The sequence below is a fragment of the Pseudophryne corroboree genome, chromosome 6 (genome assembly GCF_028390025.1).
Source record: "Pseudophryne corroboree isolate aPseCor3 chromosome 6, aPseCor3.hap2, whole genome shotgun sequence".
NCBI classification, from domain to species: domain Eukaryota; kingdom Metazoa; phylum Chordata; class Amphibia; order Anura; family Myobatrachidae; genus Pseudophryne; species Pseudophryne corroboree.
The window spans coordinates 780436869-780446763 of NC_086449.1; the positions used below are offsets into that span (position 1 = coordinate 780436869).

General features: G+C 49.2%; 1 protein-coding gene across 4 annotated transcripts in view; it reads right to left on the reverse strand.

Annotated features, from left to right (window-relative positions):
- C6H5orf24 (chromosome 6 C5orf24 homolog) overlaps positions 1-8042 on the reverse strand; it is a 74869-nt gene extending 66827 nt beyond the window's left edge. For all 4 annotated transcript variants that reach the window (XM_063928739.1, XM_063928737.1, XM_063928738.1 and 1 more), the window contains exon 1: positions 7714-8042. The gene's annotated coding sequence lies outside the window, so the exon portion shown is untranslated. The remainder of the gene's footprint in view (positions 1-7713) is intronic.
- Between the last annotated feature and the right edge of the window lie 1853 nt (positions 8043-9895).

Here is a 9895-nt window from a genome sequence, read left to right on the forward strand (position 1 = left end):
CGGTTACATCCTTCCTGGCTTTGATCAGGGTAGGGATGACTTCATCCGGAATGCCTTTTTCCTTCAGGATCCGGCGTTCAACCGCCATGCCGTCAAACGCAGCCGCGGTAAGTCTTGGAACAGACATGGTCCCTGCTGGAGCAGATCCTTTCTTAGAGGAAGAGGCCACGGGTCTTCCGTGAGCATCTCTTGAATTTCCGGGTACCAAGTCCTTCTTGGCCAATCCGGAGCCACGAGTATAGTCCTTACTCCTCTCCTTCTTATGATTCTCAGTACTTTTGGTATGAGAGGAAGAGGAGGGAACACATACACGGACTGGTACACCCACGGTGTTACCAGAGCGTCCACAGCTATTGCCTGAGGGTCCCTTGACCTGGCGCAATATCTGTCCAGTTTTTTGTTGAGGCGGGACGCCATCATGTCCACCTTTGGTTTTTCCCAACGGTTCACAATCATGTGGAAGACTTCTGGGTGAAGTCCCCACTCCCCCGGGTGAAGATCGTGTCTGCTGAGGAAGTCTGCTTCCCAGTTGTCCACTCCCGGAATGAACACTGCTGACAGTGCTATCACATGATTCTCCGCCCAGCGAAGAATCCTTGCCACTTCCATCATTGCCCTCCTGCTTCTTGTGCCGCCCTGTCTGTTTACGTGGGCGACTGCCGTGATGTTGTCCGACTGGATCAACACCGGCTGACCCTGAAGCAGAGGTCTTGCCTGACTTAGGGCATTGTAAATGGCCCTTAGTTCCAGGATATTTATGTGAAGTGACGTTTCCATGCTTGACCACAAGCCCTGGAAATTTCTTCCCTGTGTGACTGCTCCCCAGCCTCTCAGGCTGGCATCCGTGGTCACCAGGACCCAATCCTGAATGCCGAATCTGCGGCCCTCTAGGAGATGAGCACTCTGTAACCACCACAGGAGAGACACCCTTGTCCTTGGAGACAGGGTTATCCGCTGATGCATTTGAAGATGCGATCCGGACCATTTGTCCAGCAGATCCCACTGAAAAGTTCTTGCGTGGAATCTGCCGAATGGAATCGCTTCGTAAGAAGCCACCATCTTTCCCAGGACCCTTGTGCATTGATGTACTGACACTTGGCCTGGTCTTAGGAGGTTCCTGACTAGGTCGGATAACTCCTTGGCCTTCTCCTCCGGGAGAAACACCTTTTTCTGTACTGTGTCCAGAATCATCCCTAGGAACAGCAGACGTGTCGTCGGAATCAGCTGCGATTTTGGAATATTTAGAATCCACCCGTGCTGTCGTAGTACTACTTGAGATAGTGCTACTCCGACCTCTAACTGTTCTCTGGACCTTGCCCTTATCAGGAGATCGTCCAAGTAAGGGATAATTAAGACGCCTTTCCTTCGAAGAAGAATCATCATTTCGGCCATTACCTTGGTAAAGACCCGGGGTGCCGTGGACAATCCAAACGGCAGCGTCTGAAACTGATAGTGACAGTTCTGTACCACAAACCTGAGGTACCCTTGGTGAGAAGGGCAAATTGGGACATGGAGGTATGCATCCTTGATGTCCAGAGACACCATATAGTCCCCTTCTTCCAGGTTCGCTATCACTGCTCTGAGTGACTCCATCTTGAACTTGAACCTTTTTATGTAAGTGTTCAAGGATTTCAGATTTAAAATGGGTCTCACCGAGCCGTCCGGCTTCGGTACCACAAACAGCGTGGAATAATACCCCTTTTCCTGTTGTAGGAGGGGTACCTTGATTATCACCTGCTGGGAATACAGCTTGTGAATGGCTTCCAATACCGCCTCCCTGTCGGGGGGAGACGTTGGTAAAGCAGACTTCAGGAACCGGCGAGGGGGAGACGTCTCGAATTCCAATTTGTACCCCTGAGATACTACCTGCAGGATCCAGGGGTCCACTTGCGAGTGAGCCCACTGCGCGCTGAAATTCTTGAGACGGGCCCCCACCGTGCCTGAGTCCGCTTGTAAGGCCCCAGCGTCATGCTGAGGACTTGGCAGAAGCGGGGGAGGGCTTCTGTTCGTGGGAAGAGGCTGTCTGCTGCAGTCTTTTTCCCCTTCCTCTGCCCCGAGGCAGATATGAGTGGCCTTTTGCCCGCTTGCCCTTATGGGGACGAAAGGACTGAGCCTGAAAAGACGGTATCTTTTTCTGCTGCGAGGTGACTTGGGGTAAAAAGGTGGATTTTCCAGCCGTTGCCGTGGCCACCAGGTCCGATAGACCGACCCCAAATAACTCCTCCCCTTTATACGGCAATACTTCCATATGCCGTTTGGAATCCGCATCCCCTGACCACTGTCGCGTCCATAATCCTCTTCTGGCAGAAATGGACATCGCACTTACTCTTGATGCCAGAGTGCAAATATCCCTCTGTGCATCTCGCATATATAGAAATGCATCCTTTAAATGCTCTATAGTCAATAATATATTGTCCCTGTCCAGGGTATCAATATTTTCAGTCAGGGAATCCGACCAAGCCACCCCAGCACTGCACATCCAGGCTGAGGCGATTGCTGGTCGCAGTATAATACCAGTATGTGTGTATATACTTTTAAGGATATTTTCCAGCTTTCTATCAGCTGGTTCCTTGAGGGCGGCCGTATCAGGGGACGGTAACGCCACTTGTTTTGATAAGCGTGTGAGCGCCTTATCTACGCTAGGGGGTGTTTCCCAACGCGCCCTAACCTCTGGCGGGAAAGGGTATAATGCCAATAACTTTTTAGAAATTAGCAGTTTTTTATCGGGGGAAACCCACGCTTCATCACACACCTCATTTAATTCATCTGATTCGGGAAAAACTACGGGTAGTTTTTTCACACCCCACATAATACCCTTTTTTGTGGTACTTGTAGTATCAGAAATGTTCAAAACCTCCTTCATTGCCGTGATCATGTAACGTGTGGCCCTACTGGAAAATACGTTTGTTTCCTCACCGTCGACACTGGAGTCAGTGTCCGTGTCTGTATCGACCTGAGGTAACGGACGCTTTAGAGCCCCTGACGGTGTTTGAGACGCCTGTACAGGTATTAACTGATTTGCCGGCTGTCTCATGTCGTCAACAGTCTTTTGTAAAGTGCTGACACTATCACGTAATTCTTTCCATAAGACTATCCAGTCAGGTGTCGACACAGGCAATTGCTCCGCCTCCACACCATTTTCCTCCTCATACATGTCGACACAACGTACCGACACACAGCACACACACAGGGAATGCTCTGATAGAGGACAGGACCCCACTAGCCCTTTGGGGAGACAGAGGGAGAGTTTGCCAGCACACACCAGAGCGCTATATATATATACAGGGATAACCTTATATAAGTGTTTTTCCCTAATATAGCTGCTGTATATATTTATATGCCAATTTAGTGCCCCCCCTCTCTTGTTTTACCCTGTTTCTGTAGTGCAGGACTGCAGGGGAGAGTCAGGGAGCCTTCCTCCAACGGAGCTGTGAGGAAAAAATGGCGTCAGTGTGCTGAGGAGATAGGCTCCGCCCCTTTTTCGGCGGCCTTTCTCCCGCTTTTTTATGTAAAAATAGGCAGGGGTTAAATACATCCATATAGCCCAGGAGCTATATGTGATGTATTTTTTGCCAAAAAGGTGTTTTTATTGCGTCTCAGGGCGCCCCCCCCCCAGCGCCCTGCACCCTCAGTGACCGGAGTGTGAAGTGTGCTGAGAGCAATGGCGCACAGCTGCGGTGCTGTGCGCTACCTTAGTGAAGACAGGACGTCTTCTGCCGCCGATTTTCCGGACCTCTTCAGTCTTCTGGCTCTGTAAGGGGGACGGTGGCGCGGCTCCGGGACCCATCCATGGCTGGGCCTGTGATCGTCCCTCTGGAGCTAATGTCCAGTAGCCTAAGAAGCCCAATCCACTCTGCACGCAGGTGAGTTCGCTTCTTCTCCCCTTAGTCCCTCGATGCAGTGAGCCTGTTGCCAGCAGGTCTCACTGAAAATAAAAAAACCTATTTAAACTTTTACTCTAAGCAGCTCAGGAGAGCCACCTAGATTGCACCCTTCTCGTTCGGGCACAAAATCTTAACTGAGGCTTGGAGGAGGGTCATAGGGGGAGGAGCCAGTGCACACCAGGTAGTCATAAAGCTTTTTACTTTTGTGCCCAGTCTCCTGCGGAGCCGCTATTCCCCATGGTCCTTTCGGAGTCCCCAGCATCCACTAGGACGTTAGAGAAATAGCTATAATTAATGAGCTAGACTGTACCAACCCAACATACTGTACGTTTTCCCAATATGCAATAGACCCTTTTACATGAATGATGACCAGCATGTGTCTCCCCAAGCCTTGACATATAACCCCCCAACTCCTATCTGCTTTGTTGTATGTTTTATTTTGCTTTGTTGTAGGTGTTATATTAGTATGTTCAAATGACTGTTGATCTATTATAACAGATTTTTTTAATTAACTATATTGATTTATCATGTTACTAAGCTTAAGGATAATGAGGGGGGTAATCAGGTTTATTAGCAAACCAAAAAAGTTAGCAATTGGGCAAAACCATGTGCACTGCAGGTAGGGCAGATGTAACATGTGCAGAGAGATTCAGATTTGGGTGCATTATTTTGTTTCTGTGCAGAGTAAATACCTTCTGCTTTATTTTTACACTGCAATTTAGATTTCAGTTTGAACACACCCCACCCAAATATAAATCTCTCTGCACATGTTATATCTGCCCCACCTGCACTGCAACATGGTTTTGCCCAATTGCTAACTTTTTTGGTTGGCTAACAAACCTGAATAAGGTCCAATGTTCAACCCTTTTCAAGGTGGTATATCATCACTGGGTCGCACTGTATCTAGCTTGTAGCTCTGGATTATCAACATATAAAATAAAAAAATAGAAACCAAGCAGTCAGCGTGAATTCCTCGAGTCACAATGTTTCGCACAGGCCTCAGGAAACTAGTCACACAGCCTGTGACATGTACTGATCCATCAGCTTCTCTTGTGACTATTCAAGCTGCACCTCAGTGAGACTTTTTTTGCTGGTAAACAAGGGATCGATAAACAATAAAACGAAAAAGTCGCCAGACTGTTGCTAAGGTGACGGTCATATTGTATGGCCCACATGACTCGCGAGTCCAGTCTGACGCTAGGACAGTGTTTTCCAAACTCTGTCCCATAACAGTGCATCTTTTACAGACAACCTCTGGATCTTTAGAACAGTGGTTCTCAAACTCGGTCCTCAGGACCCCACACAGTGCATGTTTTGCAGGTAACCCAGCAGGTGCACAGGTGTATTAATTACTCACTGACACATTTTAAAAGGTCCACAGATGGAGCTAATTATTTCACTTGTGGTTCTGTGAGGAGACCTGCAAAACATGCACTGTGTGGGGTCCTGAGGACCGAGTTTGAGAACCTGTGCTGTAATCAATCTTTAGATGCACTGTTATCTGCCATCAGGGAAAGATACTGAAGCATGCCCTGTGCCCAGAATTCTGTTCAGGGTCAGATGACATTTCTGAACTGCAAATAAACTAGCGTACAACATTTCAGCTATCAATTCAATATAACTGTGTTAGACGATGATCGGGAGTTATGCAGTGAGCCGATCACCCGTACGTATTGTAACCCTAAGATCGGCCATTTTCCTTCACAGCCACAAGTTTACTGCAAAAGTTGGGGGTGTAGGTGACATTTTAGGCGTTCCAAAACCATATTCCTCGCACATTGCCCCTACTAAAGCTACACATGTACACTAGGCCACGTGTAAAGTGGAGATTTAGGGGTGCATGTACTAAGCAGTGATAAAAGTTAAGTGAGCCAGTGGAGAAATTTACCATGGCAACCAATCAGCTGCTCCATACAATTGTATAGTATGCAACTTAGAAATATTACATCAATGCTGGTTGGTTGCCATGGGCAACTTCTCCACTGGCTGACTTCTCCACTTTTATCACTCCTTAGTACATGTCCCCCTTAGTTACTTAATGATGCTTCTTCAGTTATTCCCATGCATGACAACAATGATCTCTATCTCAAGGTCTCAGATCTGTATAAACTTGCGCCCCTTCCAAACATACGACCTGGGAATTTTGCATGCTCAGTTCCGGGTTTTACACCTCTGACAAATCCCAGGTTTTTGATGGAGACCCCTTTTCACATGAAACCTAAGACCTGGGAAATTCCAGGGTCAACCCCGTTCAGACATAAGCCTGGTCGCTACTCATGTCCAATATACACACACACGTCACACTCAAATATACACAACCATGCCAAAATCATACACACGTGACACACCAGCCACCAGACCTCACCACAACAGGCACCCTCTCCGTTGTTTGGCTGCGCCGGATGCTTCTACTACTCATTGCAGCAGCCAATGTATGCCCCCTTCCATGCACCCCTGCCCCCTCCAAGCAGCCCCGCCCCTTCCAGGCAGTCCAACGCCAATCAGGAGGCATCATGTGCGACCTAGGAGTAAATTCCTGGGTCGCACCATTCAGACCTAAGCCGGGTTGTCTACCCGGGACTTAAGTGCCGAGAAAAACCCTGGTCAATTGCAGGGTCGGCAACCAGGGAACGTGTTTCTTGGGGCCTTTCAGACATGCCAAAATCCCGGGTTGATGCGCGTTCATGTGCAAAATCACGGGATTTAGGAAGATGTCTGAAAGGGGTATAAACGCACAGATGTTCAGTCACTGTACTCCATATCACATGAAGCCCGTTCACTTCCAGACAGTGCACTCAATGATGTTGCTGGGGATCCAGGCAGCAGGCCAACCCATGTAGGCCTATATGGTGTATACAGTCAGGTGGGCTCTGCAGATGCACAGTTAGGAGATACGCTTGGATAAGGGTTAGGCAGGTACAGCAAAGGAATGCTGAAATAATAAAACTGAAGTGGTTATGGAAATATAAAGGTCATCGCTCTACACCCTACAACTCCCAGCTTCCGTAACAGCAGCCTTCCAAGTCACACAACCAACTACAGGCCACAAGAGTCCCACCTTCAGCAAGCATCTGTTCTATGCCCTCTCATTGCCATCCTAACCCTCATCCTTGCAAACCTAAATTATGAAAACGTGCGTCATCCCTTTAACGACCCAGGAGAGTCATTCAGTGGTGACAATAAGGGACATCCCCGGCATGCACCAACAAGCCAACTTTTCCCACAACTCCGTCTCCAACTACCAATCCAAGCTGGGTGTTTGCTATCTGAATTTATGATTTGCCTGAAATAATTGAGCAGCACTTCCAAAGTCGCAAAGCATTAGATCTGCATAGTGCAGAATGGAGCAGCAGCTATGAAGTATCTGTCCATTAGTAGGGTCATCATTAACCCCCGCCGGAGACCCAGATATTACTGGTCCAACCTCCCAACCCAAGCTGCATCGCCTCCCACTGCCAGCTCCGGGCAGGGCATCTGCAGGATACAGGCAGGCACCAGAAATACCAGCATCCTATATAGAGGAGGAGGTGCATTAGATAGATATAGATAGATAGATAGATAGATAGATAGATAGATAGATAGATAGATAGATAGAATCTAAAAGAATAACAGCACATTAAATAGAAACAGACAGCACTTCCACTTTTATAATAAATGCATCATGTTAGTGTGCATGAAATTATATATATATATATATATATATATATACATACACACACACAGAGTGTGGACATGCAGGAAAGCACCGGCTCTCCCGCACAGGATCCCCCCATTGTCCCGGCAGGCAGAGAGGAAGGACAATGAGCCGTCGCACCGTGGCTCCGGTTACCTTGGTCTGACACTGACAGCTGCTCCCCGGCTTCTACTCGCCTTCGTCTACCGGCTGAGACCGGAGGGGTGGCCGGCGCCTTGTAGAGCGTACCTTCGGCTGCCAGGCCGTCGGAGAGGGAGGATGTAATGGAGGAGGAGGGGGCGGTGGGGATGTCAGAGCCCACCGAGAAGATGTCAGGGATTCGGCGCGGCGGCCATTTTGCGATCGCTGTGTGTCCGGAAGTGCCGAGAGGCGGAGCCCGGCTCCATGTTCTTCTCCTCAGTGTGCCAGCCAGGGCTGCTGTACCTGTGTGCCTGCCCTGTCACATCCTCCTGTGGGATCAGTGCAGTGGCTAGCCTCATCCCTCTATCTTATGTTCAGGAGGTAGGGGATTGTTATAGATACATACTAAGTAATATATATATATATATCCCTATCAGGTTTTTTTTAATAGTTTTCCTACACATAATGTCTCCAGTAGTGTCAGACACACAATGACCCCAGCAGTACAGTGCCACATCCACCCCCAGTAGTGCCAAATACACATTATCTGCCCCCAGCAGTGCCAGATACACATATGCCCCCAATAGTGCAGTGCCAGATACATATTATATGCCCCCACAGTGCCAGATACACATTATATGCCCCCACAGTGCAGGATACACATTATATTCCCCCACATTGTCAGATTCACATAATATGTCCCCACATAGGCAGATACACATTATATGCCCCCACATTGTCGGATACACATAATATGCCCACAGCAGTGCCAGATACACATTATATGCCCCCACATTGGCAGATACACATTATATGCCCCACATTGGCAGATACACATTATATGCCCCACATTGTCAGATGCACATTATATGCCCCCACATTGTCAGATGCACATTATATGCCCCCACATTGTCAGATGCACATAATATGCCCCACATAGTCAGATACACATAATATGCCCCCACATTGTCATATACACATGCCTCCCAGAGCCAGATATACATAATATGCCGGCACAGTGCCAGATACACATAATATGCCCCCACATTGTCTGATACACGTGTATTCACAGTGCAAGGTACACATACTATGTCCCCCACAATGCCAGATACACATGCTCCCCACAGTGCCAGATACACATGCCCCCCACACAGTGCCAAGTACACATGCCCCCACACAGTGCCAGATACATATGCCCCCACACAGTGCCAGATACATATGCCCCCCATACAGTGCCAGAAACATATGCCCCCCACACACAGTGCCAGATACATATGCCCCCACACAGTGCCAGAAACATATGCCCCCCATACAGTGCCAGATACATATGCCCCCACACAGTGCCAGATACATATGCCCCCACACAGTGCCAGATACATATGCCCCCACACAGTGCCAGATACATATGCCCCCCACACACAGTGCCAGATACATATGCCCATCACACAGTGCCAGATACATATGCCCCACAAACTGCCAGATACATATGCCCCACAAACTGCCAGATACATATGCCCATCACACAGTGCCAGATACATATGCCCCCACACAGTGCCAGATACATATGCCCCCACACAGTGCCAGATACATATGCCCCCCACACAGTGCCAGATACATATGCCCCCACACAGTGCCAGATACATATGCCCCCCACACAGTGCCAGATACATATGCCCCCCACACACAGTGCCAGATACATATGCCCCACAAACTGCCAGATACATATGCCCATCACACAGTGCCAGATACATATGCCCATCACACAGTGCCAGATACATATGCCCATCACACAGTGCCAGATACATATGCCCCCACACTTTTCCAGAAACATATGCCCAGCCCCTGTAGTGCTGCTCACCACCGCCGGCCTCGTCCTGCTGCTCCCGCACTGCTGCCGCTGCCTCTGCTCTCTGTGTGTGTGAGGGAGGGAGAGCGCAGCGTGTGCCTCTCCTTCCCCTCACTCCCATCTCCGGCTGTCCCCTGCCTGAAGCCGCCGGTCAGTCAGTCAAAGCTGGTGGTCCGGCAGCCGCTGCCGGTCCGAAGATCTAATTGGCTGATGGACCGGCGGCTGATATAAAATTGCGGCTGGCCACCGGCCGCCCTTAGGAGTCTGCGCCCTGCGCGGCCGCTCCTACGGGACGTGCCTGGAGCTGGCCCTGAAAGGGCCATACACACTGAACGATAATTATGACCGATA